At 41.5% G+C, this 22,958-nt stretch overlaps 1 protein-coding gene and 1 long non-coding RNA gene across 3 annotated transcripts in view; one reads left to right on the forward strand and one right to left on the reverse strand.

Annotated features, from left to right (window-relative positions):
* Positions 1-1,542: 1,542 nt before the first annotated feature.
* On the reverse strand, positions 1,543-14,900 carry LOC148131543 (uncharacterized). Of its 2 annotated transcripts, none has more exons than XR_015749042.1 (3): positions 14,581-14,781; positions 10,070-10,133; positions 1,543-1,680 (listed from the first exon to the last, which is right to left on the reverse strand). It is a non-coding gene; the product is annotated as an uncharacterized LOC148131543 (long non-coding RNA). The 2 variants fall into 2 exon arrangements; XR_015749043.1 differs by lacking the exon at positions 1,543-1,680 and adding an exon at positions 6,654-6,739 and having other exon boundaries at positions 14,581-14,900.
* Positions 13,000-22,958, forward strand: part of ZHX2 (zinc fingers and homeoboxes 2) — a 69,861-nt gene continuing 59,902 nt past the window's right edge. Inside the window, exon 1 of the mRNA XM_087962152.1 lies at positions 13,000-13,287. The gene's annotated coding sequence lies outside the window, so the exon portion shown is untranslated. The remainder of the gene's footprint in view (positions 13,288-22,958) is intronic.

Below are 22,958 nucleotides of genomic sequence, written 5' to 3' on the forward strand. Positions count from 1 at the left end.
AATAAACTAAGATTAACAGGATCCACTTCTTCAGACTCTTGGGAACTCGGGTTGCTCAAACATCCATTTCTTAGCTTCTTTGTTTATCCTTTATTTTCATTATGAGTTGCAACACAAGACAGTGTGGGAAGCCCACCCCCTCCCCAGAAGAATGAAATATTTTGGGAAATATTAAAGAAGACAGGATAAAATATTTCCCCTAAAGGAGAAATGGGAAAGCCTCAATTTCCCTGCCCCAAGCAAAAACTAAAGAGGCTAGCTTTTAGAAATGCAGTTTTGGTAATCCATTCAGAAAGACTGCGTCAAGACAAGCTTAGATAAGCAACAAACAAAAGATTGACAAAATTAGCTCAGACAAGCATCTAGGATTTGTTTTTCCCCTTTTGCCTATAGAGCCAGCCATGACCTCTACAGGACCCCATAGGAATCTGACAACAGCCAATAGGACAGGTTCTTGCACAGTAACAGGAAGCTCAAATACAAAGCCCAAAGAAGGTATAAAAACCCATCCACTCTCAACTCCATTTTGTCAGCTGCCCAGAATCACATGTGGTTGGTGGTTCTGCTTCATCAATAAAGACAAACCTTTCTTTCCAATCAGCCTCCAGCCTCCATTGCCTTTTTCCCAGCTTGGACCTAGACCTGGATATTTCTTCCAACAATAGGGATTTCCAGAGAAGTGGTCTGTTGATCCATTTAGTATTTTGTTTTGACTAAAGCCTTGACTGAAGTGCAGTGACTGAGGAACCATTAAAAGAAGTACCAGATTTCATTGCATAACTTACCATGAGAAAAACACAGCTAAGGCAGTTAAGTGAATGTTTATAGCTTTAAACCTTCTTTTTAAAAAAATGTTCTTCCCTCTTAGCTATTTCTACAGGATTATTTTGTTGTAGAGCAGACAAAGTGTGTCCCATTGGGTTGTCATTTCAGAGATAGTTCCTTACCTAAACAGAGCAACAGAATGACCATAAGAAGGCAAAAAAATCAGACTGTTGACTTCCTGATGGCTTCCCCATTGAGTTTCCTCGAGTGGAAAGCTGGCAATGAACATCAGAAATCTTCCTTCCTCCCACCCTTCCTCCTTCCTTCTAGAAGGAGATATACAGATATATACGATAAGACCCTGGTGAGGCCAGGACATTATTTTCACTTGTTATTTTAAACCTTTACCAAGCACCTATTTTAACCAGTGCTGATATTTATATTGCCTTTTAAAAACAAAATCTGCAGCACAGAAGAATCGGGATGACAGAGAGGCTAAGAAAAAAAAAACCAGAACTCTTTATTTTCTTCCTTCCTTATTTTGATTGTCTGGTTCTGCAGCAAAATTATCATTTTGTGTTGATCCTCCTCTGTTGTTATGGAAATGCTTCCTAGATGACATTCAGATATCACAGCAGGCTGGGAAGTGAGAAAGCCAGCCGAGGACAGGATTAAATCATCATCCAAGCCAGTAAAGGAACTAACAATTTCCTCCATTTGTATAACCAACAAGGAAAGCCAACTACCACATAGCTTTTTTTAGTAGAACACTGCACCCCTCCCTGCAACCATCGGTCATCAATCCTATTTGCCATGGTTGGGTACACCTGGCCTCTAAGAGAAACTCGGTTTCATAACTTGCAGCTGATTGCCTTGAGATCCAGATAAACCTCAGTTTGCTATTATTCAGAAGAGCTGTGAAGGAAATATGAGGAAGAATGAGACCCCTTGCTTCATTCCACCTGGTCGGGCATACTTGCCATCTTTTTTATGGATTTTATTGTAATGTTTATTTCAATTTTATTTTAACTATTATCCTCATATTTCCTATTATCTATTGGTATCTTATTCCTAGTGTGTCCATTCACCCTTGGCCAATAAAGAATCCTACCCTACCTCACCCCACCCTCCACCACACACTGTACTGAGCCATTGGGAGATGGGTAGCATGTAAGTTTAATAAATTGTCTTCATCATCGTCATATGCTAAACTTGTACACTTTTAAACATGGCTGGGCCAATTATAAAAAAGAATGGGAAAGGTCCCCCTCGCATATACGTGCTAATCGTTTCCAACTCTAGGGGGCGGTGCTCATCTCCGTTACAAAGCCAAAGAGCCAGCACTGTCTGAAGACGTCTCCATGGTCATGTGGCCAGCATGACTAAACACCAAAGGCACGCGGAACGCTGTTGCCTTCCTAACCAAAGTGGCTCCTATTTTTCTACTTGCATTTTTACATGCTTTTGAACTGCTAGGTTGGCAGAAGCTGGGACAAGTAATGGGAGCTCACTCCATTACGCAGCACTAGGGATTTGAACTGCTGAACTGCCGACCTTTCTGATCAACAAGCTCAGCATCTTAGCCACTGAGCCACCGTGTCCCGGGGCAATTATAAGTTATGTCAACCCTGAAGCTGACCTGCCCAAGGCCATTTTGAGGCTTCAGTGTTGCCACACTGGAGCTGAGGGATACGGAGGGAGGAATAGAGATAGCTGGGATTTGTAACAAAACAAACTACTTTCTCCTGGGAACCAAGGACATTTCCACAGGTGGTCAGAGAGATGAGGAGTGAAGTTACCAGGCAACCAGACAGAATCTTGATTAGACCATGTGATTGACTGATTGGGGAAGTGGAAAAACTTTTACTTTTAATTAGGTGAAAACCACAGGAACACTCAAGAGTCGGTTTTCACTAGCCTGTTGCCAATATGACATACTAAATAAAACTGTTCTTTGATGAATCATCCTGCCTTGGAGTTCTGTTTGCTATGGGTGTATTACTTGGAACCCTGACAAGTTAGTCTGTTCGATGAACTGGGGTCTTTTGATTAGTTTACATTCCATATATGCAACCCAGAGAATAGCTTAATTCAATGACCAAATTCAATATGGTTTTGGATACAGTGTTGAGGCTGTAATTAATATTACCTCGCTGTAATACTAAAGGATGTTTAGTCTCATGTTCCTGTAAAGTTGTTGTTGTTTTTAGTCAGTCAGGGATCTATTTTTAGTTTTATTTTTCTACTGAACACCAATTACTTACTTTTTCTTTTTAGGCTAGAACAGGGTAGCTAGTTTCTGATTCTGTTTACACAGCAGATTTCTCCATTTTTAAAATATGCTATACAACCCGTGACCCATTGAATCATGTTTCAGAGATACTTCTGTGCCTAAACAGAGAAAAAGAATGAGCACATCTGGGCAAAAAAGCAGTGAGAATGGGGATGACTGCCAATTTCCTGCTGGCTTCCCCACTGAGTTTCCTTGTAGGAAGCTGGCAAAGCACTTTGGAAATGATAATCACATGGCCACAGCTGACCTTGGCAGCATGACAGTTCTGAAGCGATCACAAACATGCCAAATTTCAATCCCACAGGAGTGATGGGTCTTGGATTTTGGACACATTCTGTAAGTTAGCCCATCTGGGGTATGTTGACTCAAAAACTATTGTCCTGTGACGCATCATTTCACCCAATTGAAGAATACAAACAATTGAACAGTTACAAGAATTTTAGTATATAAATATATCAATATGAGATGAATCCATAAGAACAGCCTTGGAATAAGGATGTGTTGCTAGAATCCGAGTCAAGATTTTAGAGAAGACATCCATAATCCAAAAAGCTTGCATTGATCCCGAACTGCTACAACTAAACCAGTATTTTTTTTAAGCTTGGCAACTTTTAAAATGTGTGAACTTCAACTCCTAGTATGCCGGTTAGGAAATTCTGGGAATTGAAGCCTACACGTCTTTAAAGTTGCCAAGTTTGAAAAACACTGATCTAAATTAAGTTCCTAAAGGAAGGAAATTGATCAGCTAAAGCTATCCATCAATTAAAAATAACAGAAGTTGGGTGAGAACATCTTTTTAAAAACACAATCTGACAAATGCAGCAAAAGTGCCTGCAATGAGAACATTGCAAGTTTATAGTTTAATGTGTGAAGCTATTATTTCTTCCTGGAAGTCAAATTTTGACATCTTCTTATCCATTTCTTGTGCCAGCAGATTAAATCCAAAAGAGCATTGGAAAACGAAGAACCAGGCCCTCAAGGATCAACAGTTAAGAGCTGATCTCTAGTGAGTTGACTATCAGTGAAATTGATTGTAGATGCAAACTATGGCTCCAGTGAATATTCTATTCTATTATACATCCATTAAATTATAAAAACTCCCTTTTCACAGCCCTGTAATCCCTTAATTCGGGGTAGAGTCTAGGCGACTGTATGGAGCTGAGCATTTGCTGGATGCCCTTCCTGAAGCCATTTTAAGTTCACAGATTTTTTTTTTCTTTGCACCCTAAGAGAGAAACATCTACTGTTACCTAGGATTGAACTCTCAAACCTTCCGAATGAGAGGCGAACATCTTCACCGCTAGGCCACCACACCATTCAATGCCCATTAAACTATACAGGCCAATAATTCCAGTTGCTTAGCATTAGAAAGCACCCACTGATTGAATCAGGATTTTATTTCATTAATTAGGATTGAAACATCCCCTAATTCAGTCTAATGGGGAGGAAATCTGAAAAATATGTTGTTTGGGAACCACAGAAAATGGGAAAGCAGAGTGACCTTAATAGAGTTCACAAACCAATTTGAGCAGTTTGAAAGTGTACTATTTAAAAACTTGTGTCTCAATTCCAAGTCTTTTATGATTTACAGGCATAGTGCAACTAAGCTATTAATTATTCAAAGAGGCACCCTTTAATTACTTTTACCCATTTAAACCATTGCTGTGTTTCTCACAGCCTGTAGCCTGGTATTAGAAAATCAAACACAAAACGGGAAGAAAAAAAAAAGATAATTTTAAAGCTCGGTGAATATAAGCAAGCGTAAAACGGCCTCCGCTGAAAAGAACTGTTATATGTGGAAGCCAAAAGGTCATCAAATCATGGTAGCAATTTGAAATGGTAAACGCCTGGCTCTCCGCACAGTTGAAGAACAATTAAAGCATTATTGAGAAACTGAGGTTTAGAGGTAAGAATAATCGTTGCCAAGTTCATTCATCACCAATGAAAGATGTAGGCATTTTGCCATGGAAGTCTAACTACATAGACTTGGAAGTAATATTTATTCGGATCTGTGTCACATGACTAATACTAATATTTATTTGTGTTAAGGAGATACTCCGTTGCATTCAGCTTGACTCCCAATTATTTTAAGAGCATAGACATGTTGCTTTCTAGGGAAAAGTGGGAAATGCATTGTGCTGTTTGGTTCCACAGTGGTTTTTTTTTTTTCCAACTTCCAAAAAGTTATATAGCTTCTTCGTGTTCCATCTGATACCCAGCTCCTTCATTTGACCCTTGTTATCTTTTCCAAGATCATTTTTCCCCCGAAAGCCATCACTCTGCTAAACAAATAATTCCCTCAACCCTGTTCAACTATTACAAAGTCTGCACTATCACTGTTAATCTTCTCATCACTCCTTATCACCCATCCCTTCCCACTTGTGATTGTATGACTGTAACTTTGTCGCTTGTATACTTACGATTTATATTGATTGTTTCCTAATATGATTGATTGCTTATTGTACCCTATGACTATCATTAAGTGTCGTACCTTATGATTCTCGACTCCTAACGAATGTATCTTTTCTTTTATGTATACTGAGAGCATTTACACTAAGACAAATTCCTTGTGTGTCCAATCACACTTGGCCAATAAAGAATTCTATTCTATTCTATTCTATTCTATTCTATTCTATTCTATTCTATTCTATTCTATTCTATTCTATTCTATTCTATTCTATTAAGCCAGTGTTTTTCTCAAGTTTGGCAACTCTCTCTCTCTCTCCCTCCCTCCCTACCAACCATCTATCTACCCACTATCTATCTACCTACCTACCATCTTATCTACTATCTATCTACTATCTACCTACCTACCATCTATCTACCTCCCTACCTATCATCTTTAACTATCTAAATTATCTAAGCCAGAGCTCCCCAATCTTTCTGAGTTGATGGCCCAGAGTGGGGGTGGAGGGGAGAAAGGGGAGATGGTTTTGTGGGAGGGGCAGACACATGTGCATGTGTGGGGTGGGGACACAAGCCAGAGGTGATATTCAGCAGGTTCTGACCAGTTCTGGAGAACCAGTAGCGGAAATTTTGAGTAGTTTGGAGAACCAGAAAATACCACCTCTGACTGGAGACTTTACAATATCCTTCCCCTGCCACACCCACCAAGCCACACCCACAGAACCGGTAGTAAAAAAAATTAAATCCCACCACTGTTTAAGATGCATGGACTTCAATTCCCAGAATTCCCCAGCTAGCCTTGGTGGCTGAGGAATTCTGGGAGATGAAATCCACACTTCTCAAAATTGCCAAACTTGAGAAACTATTGTTTACCTTTTTTTTTAGGCTAGAACAGGGTAGCTAGTTTCAGATTCTGTTTACACAGCAGATTTTTCCATTTTTAGAATATGCTATACAACCCGTGACCCACTGAGTCATGTTTCAGAGACTCATCTGTACCTAAACAGAGAAGAAGAATGAGCGCATCTGGGCAAAAAAATCAGTGGGAATGGGGGGGTGACTGCGATTTCCTGCTGGCTTCCCCATTGAGTTTCCTTGTAGGAAGCCAGCAAAGCACATTGGAAATGATAATCACATGGTCACAGCTGATTGTGGCAGCATGACAATACTGAAGCGATCACAAACTTACCAAATTTCAGTCCCAATTGGTCTTGGATTTTGGACACATTCTGTAAGTTAGCCCATCTGGGGTATGTTGATTCAAAAACTATTGTCCTGGGATGCATCAAGAACAACAAAGATGATTAGGGGACTGGAGGCTAAAACCTACAAGGAGCAGTTACAAGAACTGGGTATGTCTAGTCTAGTGAAAAGAAGGAGCAGGGGGTGACATGATAGCAGTGTTCCAATATTTGAGGGGCTGCCACAAGGAAGAGTGGGGCAACTTATTTACCAAAATACCTGAAAGCAGGACAAGGATAGAAATTGTTAGGAATCTGTCCACCGATTAGTTGGGTTGGCAATATATAAACCAACAATGTATGTTTGTAGCTTTAAGACAAAGTCACTGTGTTGATTTGTACCATAGTCCGATTGGTTGGTTGTGTTGCGAATTGCCATAAGAGGGAGCTAGAGATCATGGCTTGCTCTCTCTGACATTCTGTCTCTCAGACATACTGTTGCTATCGAAGGTTCTCTGTTGTATTTATGCTGTGCTTATGCTTTGATATTTTTGTTTACTTTAAATGACAAAGGCAACCGGTAAGAAGACTTTGTAATTGGATATTCTTTGGATTGTAAAACGTATATAACCTGGGCCGTTTATTGGACTGTGCTATTTCTTAAACTTTAACTCAATTTAGTGTATCTGTGTATGGCTGAATAATTATTCATAACTACTCTCATAAACGTTTCCATGTGCATATCCTTGTTACTCAAGGGTTATTCTGTACATATCATAACAGAAACTAATGAAGGAGAAAAGCAACCTAGAACTAAGGTCAAAATTCCTAACAGTGAGAACAATTAATCAGTGGAACAAATTGCCTCTGGATTTTGTGGGTATTCCATCACTGGAGGCTTTTAAAGAAGAGACTGGACAGCCATTTGTCAGAAATAGTATAGGTCTCCTGCGTGAGCAGGGGTTGGATTAGATGACCTCCAAGCCCCTTCTGACTCTGTTACTGCTAGTGCCTTCTCCCTCAGGAGATCCAAGCTGTGGCCTGAAAAACCCTGCTGGAGAAAGGAAAAGGGGTTTTTGCAAAGAACGTTGCCAAAGAGAGCAAGGAATGGTCTAGGTTGAACAAGGTAAAGAAAATGCACAGCAATTCTGATGAAAATTTAAAAAAAATTGCTCGGGAAGTTGATGACAACAAAAAGCCAGCAACAAGTGAAATTAAAAATAAAGATAAATGGGATGAAATGAACTATGAGAATGCTGGAAGGAGTATATTAGAGATTTGGAAGAAAATGATAGGGGAGGGAGGGAGGGAGGGAGGGAGGGAGGGAGGAAGAAAGGAAGGAAGGAAGGAAGGAAGGAAGAAGAAGGAAGGAAAGGGAAGGGAAGGAAGGAAGGAAAGGAAAGGAAGGAAAGGAAAGGAAAGGAAAGGAAAGGAAAGGAAAGAAAGGAAGGAAGGAAGGAAGGAAGGAAGGAAGGAAGGAAGGAAGGAAGGAAGAAAGAAAGGGGAAAGAAAGAGAAGGAAGGAAGGAAGGAAGGTCATAAATGCTTTGAGAATTTTTTTTTTAATATTAAATCTGCAAATGTAGATGTAACTGGAGAATGTTCCATGTGTGTTTATAGAGTGGCTGCCCAAATTCTTTTAACATGTCTATGAAAAGTTCATATGCTTGACAATGGTGGTTACTGTTCCCTTAAAATCAAAAGGAATGATATCAACAATGAATGCAAAACTAGAGGGAGGAATTAGTTTGTTAAGTGTCCCCAGGAAGGGATTTGGCAGGTTTTGATGGAAAAGATTCAAGAAGTGACAACATAAACCAACTGGGAAATGCAGAGATGTTTTTATGGTGGGCAGATTGTTTTGCCATGCTCTGCTTTACTTTTTGTTCTTTTGTGGCTGTGACAAAGGAACTTCAACATATGTTGAATTAATCTGAATGATGAAGTAGTAGACATGGAGGCCGGAAAATTAAAAAGTATAAGTTGAGGATTTGTTGCAGTATTCATTAAAAGCCGACAATACATGATTACTACGTGATAGAATTAAGTGTGAAAATAGATGGAATGCTAAGTGAATGGATAGGCATTGAGGCAAAAGATGTGTGATGTCCACTTAGTTGTTTAATGTACTTATGAATAAACATGTAAGGGGATATTAAAGATATTGGGTATTAGATGTTGGAGGATGTTAGAAGTTGGGAATGTAGTTGTGTATGTAGACAATACAGTGCTGTTGACGGAGAATCAGATGGTTTGCAGAAATGTTACGAAGACTGTAATACCATAAGACATATGGATGTGAAAACTAAGGTATGAAAATAACAAAGGTAGTTGAATTTGTTGGGGAAATTTGAGTGAACAGTAGCAAGTTATATATGTATGACAAAACCCAGATAACTTTTTAATAAAGATAGGAAGATGGAAGAAGGCATTTTAAGATGTGCAAATCATACAGAATGACAGTCGGTAGTATGTGGTCAAAACTTGAGTATGAACGAAACAAAGTGAAAACAGTTGTGTATAAAAATATGGATATGGCCCTTTTGCCTTATGGAAGTGAGATCTGGATGTATTGGGAGAAACGTAAAAGCTGAATGAAGTGGGAAGGCTTATTTAAGAACTGTTTGGGCAGAAGGAGAAATAGGACCCAGAACAAATCGATTCTTAATAAATATGGACAGGAATTGAATATGTCTAGTGGAAAAAACACAATTTCTACCAACCTGCCTTCCATCGAGGACCTGTATACTGCACAAAATATTTACAGACCCCTCACATCCTGGACATAAACTGTTTCAATTCCTTACCTCAAAACGACAGTATAGAGCACTGCACACCAGAACTAGACACAAGAACAGTTTTTCCCCGAACGCCATCACTCCGCTAAACAAATCATTCCCTCAACACTATCCAACTATTTACTAAGTCTGCACTACTATTACTATTAATCTTCTCATCACTCCTTATCGCCCATCCCCTCCCACTTGAGACTGTATGACTGTAACTTTGTTGCTTGTATCCTTATGATTTATATTATTTCCTAGTAAGATATGATTGCTTATTATACCCTATGACTATCATTAAGTATTGTACCTTCTGATTCTTGACGAATGTATCTGTTCTTTTATGTCCACTGAGAGCATTCGCACCAAGACAAATTCCTTGTGTGTCCAATCACACTTGGCCAATAAAAGAATTCTATTCTATTCTATTTTTCAAAAGAAGGACTAGGGGTGACATGATAGAGGTGTTCCAATAATTGAGGGCTGCCATAAAGAAGAGGGGTGTGTGTGTCAACCTAGTCTCCAAAGCACCTGAAGGCAGGACAAGAAGCAATGGATGGAAATTAATCAAAGAGAGAAGCAACCTCGAACCAAGGAGAAATTTCCCCACAGTGAGAACAATTAAGCAGTGGAATGGCTTACCTTCTGAAGTTGTGGGTGCTCCATCACTGGAGGTTTTTAAAAAGAGATTTGGACAACCATTTGCCTGCAACAGTAAAAGGTTTCCTGTTTGAGCCAGGGGTTGGACTATAAGACCTCCAAGGTCCCCACCAACTCTGCTATTGTGTTCTGTTCTGAATGAAAAAGTGAGGAACCCTGTACACTGAGGTGGTTTGGTCACCCAGGGAATGAATGAGCAAATCACAAAACAACAATATGAAGGTTGAGCAAATGGCTTGAGAGTCACTGAAAATCACGCTTTGATAGAGGAGAGAAATTTAAAGAACAAAAGGCGGGGGATCACTTGGTGTCTGCCTGTGAAAATGAGATGCAGATCTGGTTTGTTAATCTTTCCTTCCCATCTTTTTTTTTTTTTTTTAACCTCCCGCTCTAGCCAAAAGATCTGGGATTCTCGGGTAACTTTCCACCCACATATTAATCAGATCCGACCTTACTTAGCCGTTTTCCAAAGTTGGTTAGATGGTACCACCTGAGGGGAGGAGTGGAAGGGAAAGGGAGATATTTAAAAACCAAGTCGTCCTTGACCTCAAATTGCCTGATCCCTCAACAAAGCAGATACCAAACAGGACAACTCAAATTAGACCTCTCCATCCATTCATCCATTTTGTAGAGGAGTTAAAAGTCAAAACCTTCCCAGCGCAAGAGGCGGAGGGAAAGGATAAAAGAAAACCCCATCCTCAAAGGATCGGCGCTGGGTGGAAGGAGTCTTCTCCGCGGTTCTTTGTGGAGAGTAAATAGGCAGATAGGATCCTGAGCTCCCTTCCGCAAGGCTGCGAGGTTTATTATTCTAACATCTCAGCCACACGCCCGCTTTTCCGCGCAGGAAAGCCGAGAGCGCGCAGCATTCAAGCTATCCAAACGGTAAGTGAACTCGTCGCCGCCTGCTTCTCCCTCCTTTCCCCGAAGCAAGAAAAGCGAAGCAAGAGTTATGTATTCCGGAATTTCTAAATCTAGATCGCCACTTGGTCCATTCTTAAAATGAATTATCAATGCAAACTTTTAATGGATGCACTGCGGTTAATCTAAGGGGATACAGGTCTTAAAAGGAGACGCGACATCCTGTTTCAGTTTCACCCTCCCTGTTTTTACAGCCTGACCCAAGTTTGAATTTTAAAGACAGCCGGACCCCAGACAAACAGGAATGTAAGCGTGTGGGTGAGAACATAGGATATTATGCTTCAGAAATTAACTTTCATCACAATGAGCAGTGAGAACCCAGACAATGTTGGTTTATTCATAAGACATGATTAGGCCATGGCTCAGTGTGAACCACATTAGCCACTTGTAGCAAGCAAAAAAAGCACTTTATTCAGTCCCCAATTTTCCTAGTTGTGACTTAAAATCAATGTATGATATCCCTAATAGTTATCCCCCCCCGCCCCCCCCGTTCAATCGTCTCCGATTCTTGCAGACTGCCTGGTCAAATCCCTGTTTTCTTGGCCAGGGTTTTCAGGATCATAACACTAATTAATATTTTTATTACGTTTATATTGCCGCCGGATTCCCAACCGTTCCCTAGAGACTTACTTTAAGGATAGGTTCCCAATTACGAAATTTGGAGGAAAAAAAAAATCACCTGAGTTGCATTCACGGCATCTCAAAGCAGGCGGTGGTAGTGATGGAAAGATTGAAAAAGGGGTCCAATTCCCATCTAATCAGGAGACAGCGCAATACTTTTAAAGCCACCCCACCCACTCTCAAAATTTAACCGGAGCAACAAGTATCCTGGCCGGCGGCAGGTTAAAGCAAGTTGTTGGGCTGTAAAAAATCAAGACCCAAGAGAGACGCCCCGAAAGGGCACTTCTGAAAATCTGCAAAAAACTTAAAATTATAATGCACGATTGATCTCCCGTGAAGCTAGCCGGGCGCTACAGCTGCACTACTCCGCTTTTCGGCCCCTTGGGAGGTTGGGCTGATTTGCAAGGCCAACTTCACACACACACACACACACACACACAGAGAGAGAGTTAGCTACTTTCGTCCGTGAAATTAACGGTACTTTCAATTAAAGATTCATCTTCCGGGTGAGGGGGCGTGTGAACGCGCAGGTGTGCGTGCCAAACACCCACACCTCTAGCTGCTTTTGGAAATGAGGGCAGAGATTGTTTTTAAGAAGCGGCCAAGGGTCCCTGTTGCAGGATTCAAGCCTTACTCAAGAGGTGGCGGGGGAGAGAGGGGAAATGCATCGGTGCGCTGCCTCCAGAAGCGAGCTAGTTAACCAAAATATGAACCTGCCTTCTTTTTTGCACCGACCTTCATTCTGAATTGCTCTTTCGGGGGAAATTGTGTGCTCAGCATCTGGCTTCGGGATTCCACGGTTCCTGCTAACTAACTTAACCTGGGAGTAAGTCCTACCGGGTTTAGGGAAGAGGTGAAAGAAGTAAAAGCTGCGTCCAGCCTTAAAACCCAGGGTGTTGGGGGCGTGTCCGGGGACAAACCTTACTTTATCAGGACTTATTAACGCGAATCTGGACTTAAACTAAGGACTTAACACTTCAGACAGCTAGCAATGAAATGAGACGGACGGCATCCGAGATAAGAGATAGCACCGATGTCTTTTAAGCGCGAAGATGCATTCCGTGTTATCTCCGTGGCAAAAGTTTAATCCTTTATTACTTTCGGTTAAAATTAACTGCAGTGACACCAATCTTCACATTTAGGAGGGAATAAAAAGCGGATAAAATAAAGGGAAGAGTCCTTAAAATCCGCCGGGAGAAGAGGACGCTCCTTTAAAGCAAGGCGCTGACCGCCACCCCCACCCTTCCCCCCCCCCCCTCTCCTTCCCGAGTTCGCGGTGCAATTTTCGCGTCAAAAACTTTCCAAGCAAACCCAGGGACCCCGATAGAGGAGCTGTGTGGATTGTATCGTATGCAAATACGCAAGCTGACGTAAGAGATCATGTGGGTTTTGGTGTAGATCGCCACCACCGATCGGAGAGGGGTTTTTTTTATTTTATTTTATTTTATTTTTTATTTATTTATTTTAAAATCCTACCGTATGCCTTTTTTTTTTCCCCTGCCTTTCCCCACTATTTTTCCCCCTTCCCTAGAAGGGGGGCGATTTGTTGGAAGTGAAAGTCCCGGACCGTCTCCTCGGCGTTCTAGAACGCGCACCGAGAGTTCCATTCGGGGGGGGTGAAAGTTCTGCGCCTCAGCGTTCCAAAAAAGCTTTGATCGCAGGTAAGGAGGAAAGAAAAGAAAAAAAAAAAACTTCGCCCTCCCTTTACCCTCCTCTCGCCCGCCCTTCTTTAAAAACACACCATAAAAAAAAAATTTAAATTTTTTTTTAAAGCGCAGCAGCAGCAGCAGCAGGGAAAAATAAATAAATAAAGGAAGCCTTGCATTGCTTTGCGAAGCCAGACTGGATGTTCCTTTTTGCCACATGGACTTGGGGAGGGGGGGCGGCTCTGGCTCCCGAGCTGCTAGTCCACCAAGCGATCCACTTAGACCTAACTTTTTCCGCCCCTCTCCCCGCTAAGGGGGAAAAAAACCTCCCTTTTTGTGGGGGTGGGGGTAGGGGGTTTCAAGACTTCAGTTGGAAAGAGGAGGGGCGAAAGCAAAAGAGAATACAATTCAAATTGGGACAAAAAGAAAAGGCATGGATGAGGGGGAGACGAATGCTTTCTCTTTTCTCTTGCCTTCTATCGACCGTGCCCACCGCAACTTTTGGAAGGGAGGGGGAAGGGGCTGAGAGGAAGAAACGAAAGAAAAAGCCAAGCTTTCTCTCTCTCTTTTTTAATATATATATATATATATATATATGTCTACGTTTCACTATGTCGACATCAGCAACACAAAATATGGCGTCTGCTTTGGAGAGGGCGTTACGTAGAGCCCGAGAAAGACGGTCTTGAAAAATCGTGGCTTGGGGAGGGGAAAGGGGGTGGTGGAAAAAAAGGCAACCCCCCCCCTCCTTCCGCCGCCACCCCCTGCAACCGGCAACTGAATGCAAAAAAGCAAGTGGCGTCTTGCCCACTTGGAAGGAGGGGTGGCGGTCCTGGGAATTAGCAAGGCACAGCAGAAAGCAGCCGGCGGGGTGGAGGGGGCACATACTATAATTTCCAGGCGAGAAATGGGCACAGATTTGCAGTTGGGTTTCGTTCTTCCCTCCCCTCGACCCCCCGGGGTAATTTAGCTTTAAGGCAGCGCGCCTCGGAATATGCTTGCTTGCAATTCTCAACCGCCCCCCCTAAAAAAAACACCCCACCCCCTCCCCGGCTGCAGAGAGTGCTTAGCAATGGCAGGAGACGTTGCATATTTTTTTTTTTTACCCTTGTAGACCCTTTTAAAATGAGCAACGTTGAAAAGCCAAAAAAACTCCATCCGTTCTCCCCCTTTTGGCTTCCTAATTATTTTTTCTGTCTCTTCCCCACCCAGAGATGATGATGATGATGATGATGATGACTATTTTAATCTCGCAGCTCATTCCCCCCAGTTAACACACCTCCTGTTCAAATTCTCTTGCCAAAATACCTGATTGCGTTTCCAAACCGGCCCTGTTAAAAAAAAAAAAGCAAAACCAAAATACAAAGTTATTCCTAAGGGGGTGGGGTTGGTTTCATTTCTGTTTTGTTCCTGTTCCAAAGGTCTCTCCATAATCGGGGGAAGAAAAAGAAGGGGGAAAAAAAATCTTATTCAATGCGTTCGGGACATGCCATCATCCCCTTTGGAAAAGACTTCCAGGTTACGGATGTGTCTGATTTTTAATCCCCCCTCCTCCTCCTCCTCCTCCATTAATAAGTTTTCTCTCCCCGAGGATCCTGTGTGCATTTGTCCTTCCCTATGGAGAGAATGTAAATAGCCAAGATTTCTTCTCTCCCCCCCCCCCAACACACACACACCATCCCACCTCAGTGGAGAAAGACCAATTTCCAAGGAAGTGAAATTGCTATTTGCTGAAACCTTCTCACCTGATCGTTTTGACTTCAAAGTCATGTGGGTTGTTTTTTTTTGTGCCCTCCACCACTTCCGGATCTCCTTTTGTTTGCTTGGTGTGGGAAAGCTGTACAGCTGGGTGTTGTACATCTTTTTTTTTTTTAAAGGCACCAAGTCCTTTTTTTCCTCTCTCTCCCCCTTTAAAATGTCCAAGGGCCTGGTTCCCTTGCTCTTCTCCTGGTACAGAATCTCAGGTGCAAAGGCGCGGTTGAGTAGTTTCTTGAAGCTTGGTGCGCAAATCAGTTGCTGCATAATATCTGGTCTTCTAAGATAGCATCTTAAAGGGCTCACATTAGCTCATGTTCTCCTCCCACACAAAACGTACCTGTCCAGACATTGCTAGCTAGACATGCTTCACCGGTCTAGATTGAGGAAAGAGCATTTAGTATCCAGCTCATTGAGAAGCAACGTCCACTAGCAAGTTTGGTACACATACACACGTAGAGGGAACAATGGAATCCATGCCTCTGCTTAGCTGAAACTGGCATGCCTGCAAACAGCTTGTGACAGCAGTGATGTAATGATAAAAAAACATGGATTTTTTTTTTGTTCTGATTGGGTTTATGTAACCCGCATAAGTCATAACGTTATATAAATGCAACTAATGAGATTTGGAAGCCATGGTTTATCATTTAGCATGTGCAGGCAACCAATCTTGGTTTAGTCAATGGCCATGAGTTAGCAAACAGACTGATGTAATTTGTGGATCTAACTTTAAATCTATATATATAAAAGTGAAATACCACTCATGCATCATCACAAAATCTCCAGAACCGTAAAGCCTACAAACTTGAAATTTGGCATGTATGTTCCTCTTGGCTTCTAGGTGCTCACTAAGAAAGGATTTTTCGAAATGACCATCAGATCATTAGTATTTCGTATATTATTATTAACACGGTCTGATGCTAAGGAGTTCTATTCCCCCTCCCCACCAAACGCAAAACACAAGCAGAGGAGAGGAGCTTCAGTTTTAGTTTCATAACACCAAGTAGCTTTAGTACAGAGCAGTTGAACTAAGCCATGCCCAGCCTCCTTGCTGTCTCCTCCTTGCTCCCACAGCAAATACTCTTTCAGTTTCCAAACAGCCCTCAACTCTCACACACTGACAGAACACTAGCCTTATGAATACTGATGGATGCTGGTAGGAAGAGGCAGAATTTTTTTCCTTATTTTCCTCCCTAAAACCTAAGCCCAGCCACATAGTTTCGCAGCGAAGCACGGGTATCGAGCTAGTCATATTTATTTATTTATTTATTTATTTATTTATTTATTTATTTATTTATTTATTTATTTATTTATTTATTTATTTATTTATTTGATTTGCCAATTGTTTACAAGATAATAAGTATAAGTGTATACATAGTTGTGAATACGTGAAATGGGTACATATAAGAAAAATAAAAGAAGAATAAGAGAAACAATAGGACAGGGACGGTAGGCACGTTGGTGCGCTTATGCACGCCCCCTACAGACCTCTTAGGAAAGGGGTGAGGTCAATAGTAGACAGTCTAAGGTTAAAGTTTTTGGGGTTTGGGGAAGAAACTACAGAGTCGGGTGGAGTATTCCAGACATTGACCACTCTGTTGCTGAAGTCGTATTTCCTGCAATCAAGTTTGGTGCGGTTTACTTTGAGTTTGTATCTATTGTGTGCTCTTGTGTTGTTATGGTTGAAGCTGAAGTATTCATTGACAGGTAGGACATTGCAATGTATGATTTTTATATACCATGCTTAAATCAGACCATGTAGTTTTTAAATCAGACCATGTAGTTTTTACAATGCTTTATATAGTAGTAATCTGTATTTCACTGAACTGGTTGTACATTGTCCTGAAGAGAAATATCTTGTACCGTAGCATCTCCCATCTCTCCAATATTGGCATAGTGTTTGGTTTTATTTTACTACTTTATTATTTTATTTTATTAAATCTATATGTTGCCTTATCAAGTGATTCTAGTTTTATTCAGCCTCTTCATAAAGAACCTAGAGAGTTTCTCAACTTTTGCAAACTTTAAAATGTGTGGACTTCAACTCTCAGAATTCTCCAGAATAAGCTGGCTGGGGAATTCTGGGACTCGAAGTTCACACATTTTAAAGTTGCAAAGGTTGAGAAACACTGACCTAGAGGATAGAGCAGAAGGAATGTTTATGGCACTTGAAGATGACCTCAACAAGCTAAGGGAAAGAGCTACTATCTTAGAGGACATAATTAAACATACAAATACAGACTGGGAAGAGTGGCTTGGGGTTTGGTTGTGAGAAGGATTTAGATCAGGGCTGTCCAACCTTGGCCCCTTGAAGCCTGGCGGACTTCAAGTCCCAGAATTCCCCAGCCAGCAAAGCTGGCTGGGGAATTCTGGGAGTTGAAGTCCGCCAGGCTTCAAGGGGCCAAGGTTGGACAGCCCTGATTTAGATCAAGGGTCTTCAAACTTGGACTTCAACTCCCAGAATTCCCGAGCTAACATGACTGGAGGAGGAATTGTGGGAGTTGAAGTTCATAAGTCTTAAAGCTGTCAAGTTTGAAGACCCCTGATGAACATAAGGAAACTAGGGGATGTAGCAGCCAGAAGGCCAGTGAGTTCTTAGGTTACAATGAAGAGAAGGGTTGCACCTGACTCATGAGAAGTAATAGTGTCAACGTGACTCTGTTGATTTGATCACCCTTGGAGTGTTGTGTCCAGTTCTGCACCTAGGAAGTGTGAATGGGTTCAGAGGAAGAGTTTGGATGAAAAGAGATCCGGAAACCATGCTTTATGAAGAATAGATGAAGGGGCTGGGCAGGTTTAAAAAACAGATGACCCAACAGTATGTGATTGCAGTCAACACAAGGGGCAAAAGAGAGATGGATCTATCTGTGGAAAATGATAGCTGGAGGAGGACCAGTAGATTGCAATTAAAAGCAATTCATGCTGCAGATTATGCCAGCTGAGCCATGGACAATATCCTACATGTCTAGGATTGGGAGTTTTCAAAAGAGTGAATCAGGATGTCACAGTTTTCTATACTAACCAAGGGTTGGACTAATTGATCCCCAAACCCCTTTCGTTCATTCTGTAATCCAGGTTCCAACCTTTTCCAATTCAGGAAATGCTCAAGAAGTATTCCCCAACCCCATAATCCCCAACCCATTGTGATCTCTCCATCTTAGTACCTTCCAGACATGTGTTTTTCATAATCTCAGATGGTTCTAGATTCAGGAGTGACTTTAGCACTGTTAGGAATTGATTGTCAGCTCCTGAATTTACTACTACCCTCTTGTACACCCTTTTTTTTTTTCCTTTTCAAACATTTTCCCATTTTAATCTCATTACGGTGGGATATAACTTAATAAAATTTTAGCTGCTTTTCAAGCTTTTTTATTTTATTTTAAAGAATCTTTGACGTAAGTACTTCAGGATGTTTTGTTATTCACAATGAATAAGGAAGGAAGTAATTAGAAATAAGTGTATAACTATCCTTATATAATTACCGTAAAAGTGATATGTAATATATTTTTACCCTGTTCCTTCTCTGTGTTACCGCCTGCGGCTAAAAAGACGGAGCAAGAACACAATGTAGATAAGTTTGCTCATTTTTAATTATTTACTTGAAATCTTGTACCTGCTTTTGTAAAAAAATCAGCTTCGGTGCAGTTTTAAGGGTCTTTTAAGAGAACCAGATAAACCATGAGCAGCTTAAATAACAGGATCTACATCAGCAAATGAAAAAGATGTTGAGTGATGTTAAAAAAATGTATAGCGACATAAACAGCTATTCAGCCCTAGCATTGGTATAGCCTGTGGATGTAAAAACAGATCTTTTGGGTCTATGTGAAATGATAGTTCTGTTTTCTTCTGTGTTGGGCAGACAATATGTCAAGTATTGTGTTCTGGTCAGGGTACTTTAACCTGAAAGAAGTTTAGAGATCAGGGACTGGAAACTTTTAGATCAGAGACTGAGAAAAATGAGAAAGTTGATGTTGGAGAAGAGCAAGGGAAATGGGAAATGCCACACTCTTCAAATACTTGAAGGGATGCCCACGAAAAAGACCAGTGCATGTTCTTTTTTCATCCCAGAATTCTTCAGTTATAGGAGGTTTGGATTCCTTCGTGGAATAGGGTTGGTCTGAACGACTCCTCTAATTATTTGATTCTCTGATCTTTCAGAATTAGGGTCTTATAACTGGCTAACCAGATGCTACTGAGAAGCTACAGAAAGGCCCAAGCACCCGTTACGTTATAGCTGTTTCTAACCAAGCAATTAAAATTGAGATGAATACACTTTTGTCACCCAAGATATTGCCATCCTAACTAATACGGTAGCTATTGATTAGGACTGTAAGAACTGGACTGCAAAGTCTGGATCATCATAGATGGAAGCAAAAGAGCTAATATTTTCAGTATCTTCTTGCTATCACCTAGTGATTGTCCACAGTTCTTCAATCCAGACTTAGTCGTAATTTACTCGATTTTGTTACCCATTGTGAACATCTCAACTCCATTCTTAAAACCATTCAGTTTGGTATACTATGGTATACAGCCGTGTTGGCAAACCTATGCCATGCATGCCGGAAGTGGCACGCAGAGCCATTCCCCCAGCATGCGAGAGCTCGCCCGGAAGAGCCCCACTGCGCATGCACACGAACCGCTGCCGCCCGACAGCTGATTGTCAGGTATCTGGCGCGCATGCGTGGGGGTGCGTGGGAGACACACGCGCATGCAGAGAAGTGCAGCGGACGCTGGGGGTCACAGGCGCACACAGATGGATGGCACACGGGGTGATCACGTACGCATGCGCAGAGATGCATGGCGCACGGCGGGGGAATCACGGTGCATGCGCACGGGGTGGGGGGCCAGCACACATTGCCTTCTGGGTGCTGGCACACGAGCGCATGCGCAATTATCAGCAAGGGAGCCGAAAAAGGTTTGCCACCACTGGTATAGGATGTACTGCCATCAGTACATCCTATACCATAGTAGCAAATTCCACAGATATTTGGGAACTTTATGAAGAACAATTACTTTTTTTATCCGTTTTGAATGTCCCCTTTTCTTCCTCAGGAATGTTCAGACGGGAGCTTTGAGGCTCCCCTCCCTTTACAAATTTGAGGTTGGTCCCTAGACCACCCCAAAGATTACTGCCAGATGGTTTTGGATGTCATTAGCAGAAAAACATAATTAAGTGGGAATCATGATAATCACCGTAATTATAATTAAACAGTCTGGGCACCTTTCGCTTTGATGGGTTCAATCCCAAGCGTGTCACCCTTAATATAGTGTGTGTCTTCAGCTTGCAAAAAGTTGAGCATCTCTGTTCTGGCTTTGTATTTTGAGAGTGTCAACCCTACAAGATAGGCCAGATCAGGAATCAAACTCCTTAGGAAGACTAGAACTCAGTTTAGATCAGATCAGCCACAGAATCTTGCAATCCAAGTAAGCAAGTGAGGAAGGAGTCAGTCTCTTCTTGGTGCTATTTTCCTTTCCAGGATCTAAGTAATGCTTCCATCCTTTTTTGTTTAGCTATAATAATGTCTGATTTATTTCCCTCTCAAGGTCACATCCATGACTGTCTTATTAGAGAGGGAAACCCTTCCCTATCGATTTCTGTATAGCTAAAGAGAGGTCTAGAGAGGTCTTGGATTTCTGCTTTGGTTGGTTCCATCAAAGGATTGTTGGTGAGGAAGGAGAAGGGGACAAAACGGCCCTTCACACGATCAAACATGGTTTCGGGTCTTGTTTAACGAAAAAGAATGGGCTTCCTGAAGGACAGGCTGTGTAACGTACACATGTGCAATCCAGGGATGTAAATGTGAGCTAGTGAGATGGCTCCACAATTGCTAATATCCCTTCATCTATTTTTTTAACTCAATTCAGGTTTTTTTTTGTGTTTTCATTGTTAATCATTATGGTGATTTTAGGCATGGATTGATTGTTTTAACTTCTTGTTTCATTTTAACCTGGGTAGCTAAAGTTACAATCTCTTGTTTTGCAAGATGAGAAGCTATATATAAATTAGATGGATGGGTGGGAGGCAGTGGTGGTATGCTAACGGTTTGGCCCGGTTCAGCCAAACCGGTTGTAAAAAATAGCTACTGGTTCGGCCGAACTGGTAGTAAAAAAAACACTACTGGTTCTGCCAAACCAGTTCTTCTGATGATCAGCTGAGAGGATAAAAGAAGCGCATGGGTGAGCGGGAGCTTTTTGTTTCTTCATCCTTACCTGATTGGTGCGTTGGTGCGTTAGGGGCGCATGCGCATTAGGGGCACGCATGCAATCACCCATCGAACCGGTAGCAACCAAGGTAGGAACCCACTACTGGTGGGTGGGTGGGTGGGTTGAATAAACAGACAGATAGACATGCCATCATAGAAATGTTTGAGAAAGACTACAGTCATTCACCTGTCTAAGAGGTTCTTGTATGCTTATCGGAGAGGGCCAGCAGAACTTTCATGCTTTTAAGATGCCTATTGATATTTAACTAGGTCTGTGATACCTTAGAATATTAACACAGCCAATAAGCAGTGATATATAGGGCATGAAGGTTCACACTTTTTGTTTGTTTTCAAGGATCTTGGTGATTTAATTAGCACTGGGGGGAGAGGAATAGGGGAGGGCTCTTTTGCTCTGACAGTTGCCTAGTCAGAATCCTCAGGTCCAAAGTGCCGTTCTTCCCCATCTTTTTGGAAAATAAGTGAAATGACCTGAGAAGGTACTAATTGCATAAAAATGTCCAAATACATTTACTCTCTGGATCTCTATCTCTATCTCTATCTCTATCTCTATCTCTATCTATCTATCTATCTATCTATCTATCTATCTATCTATCTATCTATCTATCTATCTATCTATCTATCTATCTATCTATCTATCTATCTATAGTTAATCTTTATCAGTCTATCTCTCATATATACATTGTGTGTATTAATGCATCTTTTAAATTAGAAGGAAGAGCCATTTCTATAGGGCCTTCCCCCCACTCTCTTACACACCCACGCATGTGCATGCACGCACGCACACACACACACAGAGGGAGGAGATGTAGAGGATGCACCATACAAGGCTGAGTGGGCAAAAAAAAAATGAGCAAATTTATAATCACATAAATCCTAAGTGTATCTTATACTAGGGCTAACTCACACACATAAATCAAGCAGTAAAATTAATTGTGAACCGTAGGAGAATTCTTTAAGATCGGGAGATACCCTCAAAAACTTTTGGAAGATCAAATGTCAAGGATGTTCACACCATTTGCCTTTTCTCCTAAATAACATGCATTTCAAGACATTGGTCCAGTTTGCATGTAACATAAAAACACCATTAACTACCATAATAAGATATTAGATCAACTATTTTGCCTCCCTATTTCATTACCATAGGTAATTCAGAGGCAGCAAATAGTTCCAAATTAGCCAGCCCTGCTTTGAGCACAGAGGGCCTGCCATCTGCCTGAAACTCAATGCAAACTGCAGCTACGAAGCGAGATGTTCCAAATTGGAAACACAGCAGGGGACACGTGGTTAAATCAGGTCTCATGAATATAACTAAGCAGTAACGGATGTGCCTACGGGCTCTGATCCCACTTAAAAACAGAGTTCTTTGCCCCTGACTTGGTAGAAAGGCTGACCCACATAAGCTAGCTCAAAATTAGTTTCAGGTTTCTAAAAAGTTTCCTCTTCTCTATTTAGGGCAGTTGAACAGATCATTTGTAAAAAAAAAAAAAAAAGCGAGGTTTCAAAAGGTGGCATCTCAGCAATTTTGGTTAGCGAGCCTGGAAAAAAATAGATCAAACAAGCAGGTTGCACATGGTTACATAGGAACGAATGTTTTCCTCACCTCCGTATTCCCATACTTCCTGCAAATTGTGTTCCTCGGGATTATTACCCACCTGCCTAGTTGCGGCAGGGGAGGCCATAGAGATGAGAAGAATTGTCATGAGAACA

The sequence above is a fragment of the Notechis scutatus genome, chromosome 3 (genome assembly GCF_049901735.1).
Source record: "Notechis scutatus isolate UNSWTSFEM ecotype Mainland chromosome 3, rNotScu1.2, whole genome shotgun sequence".
NCBI lineage: Eukaryota > Metazoa > Chordata > Lepidosauria > Squamata > Elapidae > Notechis > Notechis scutatus.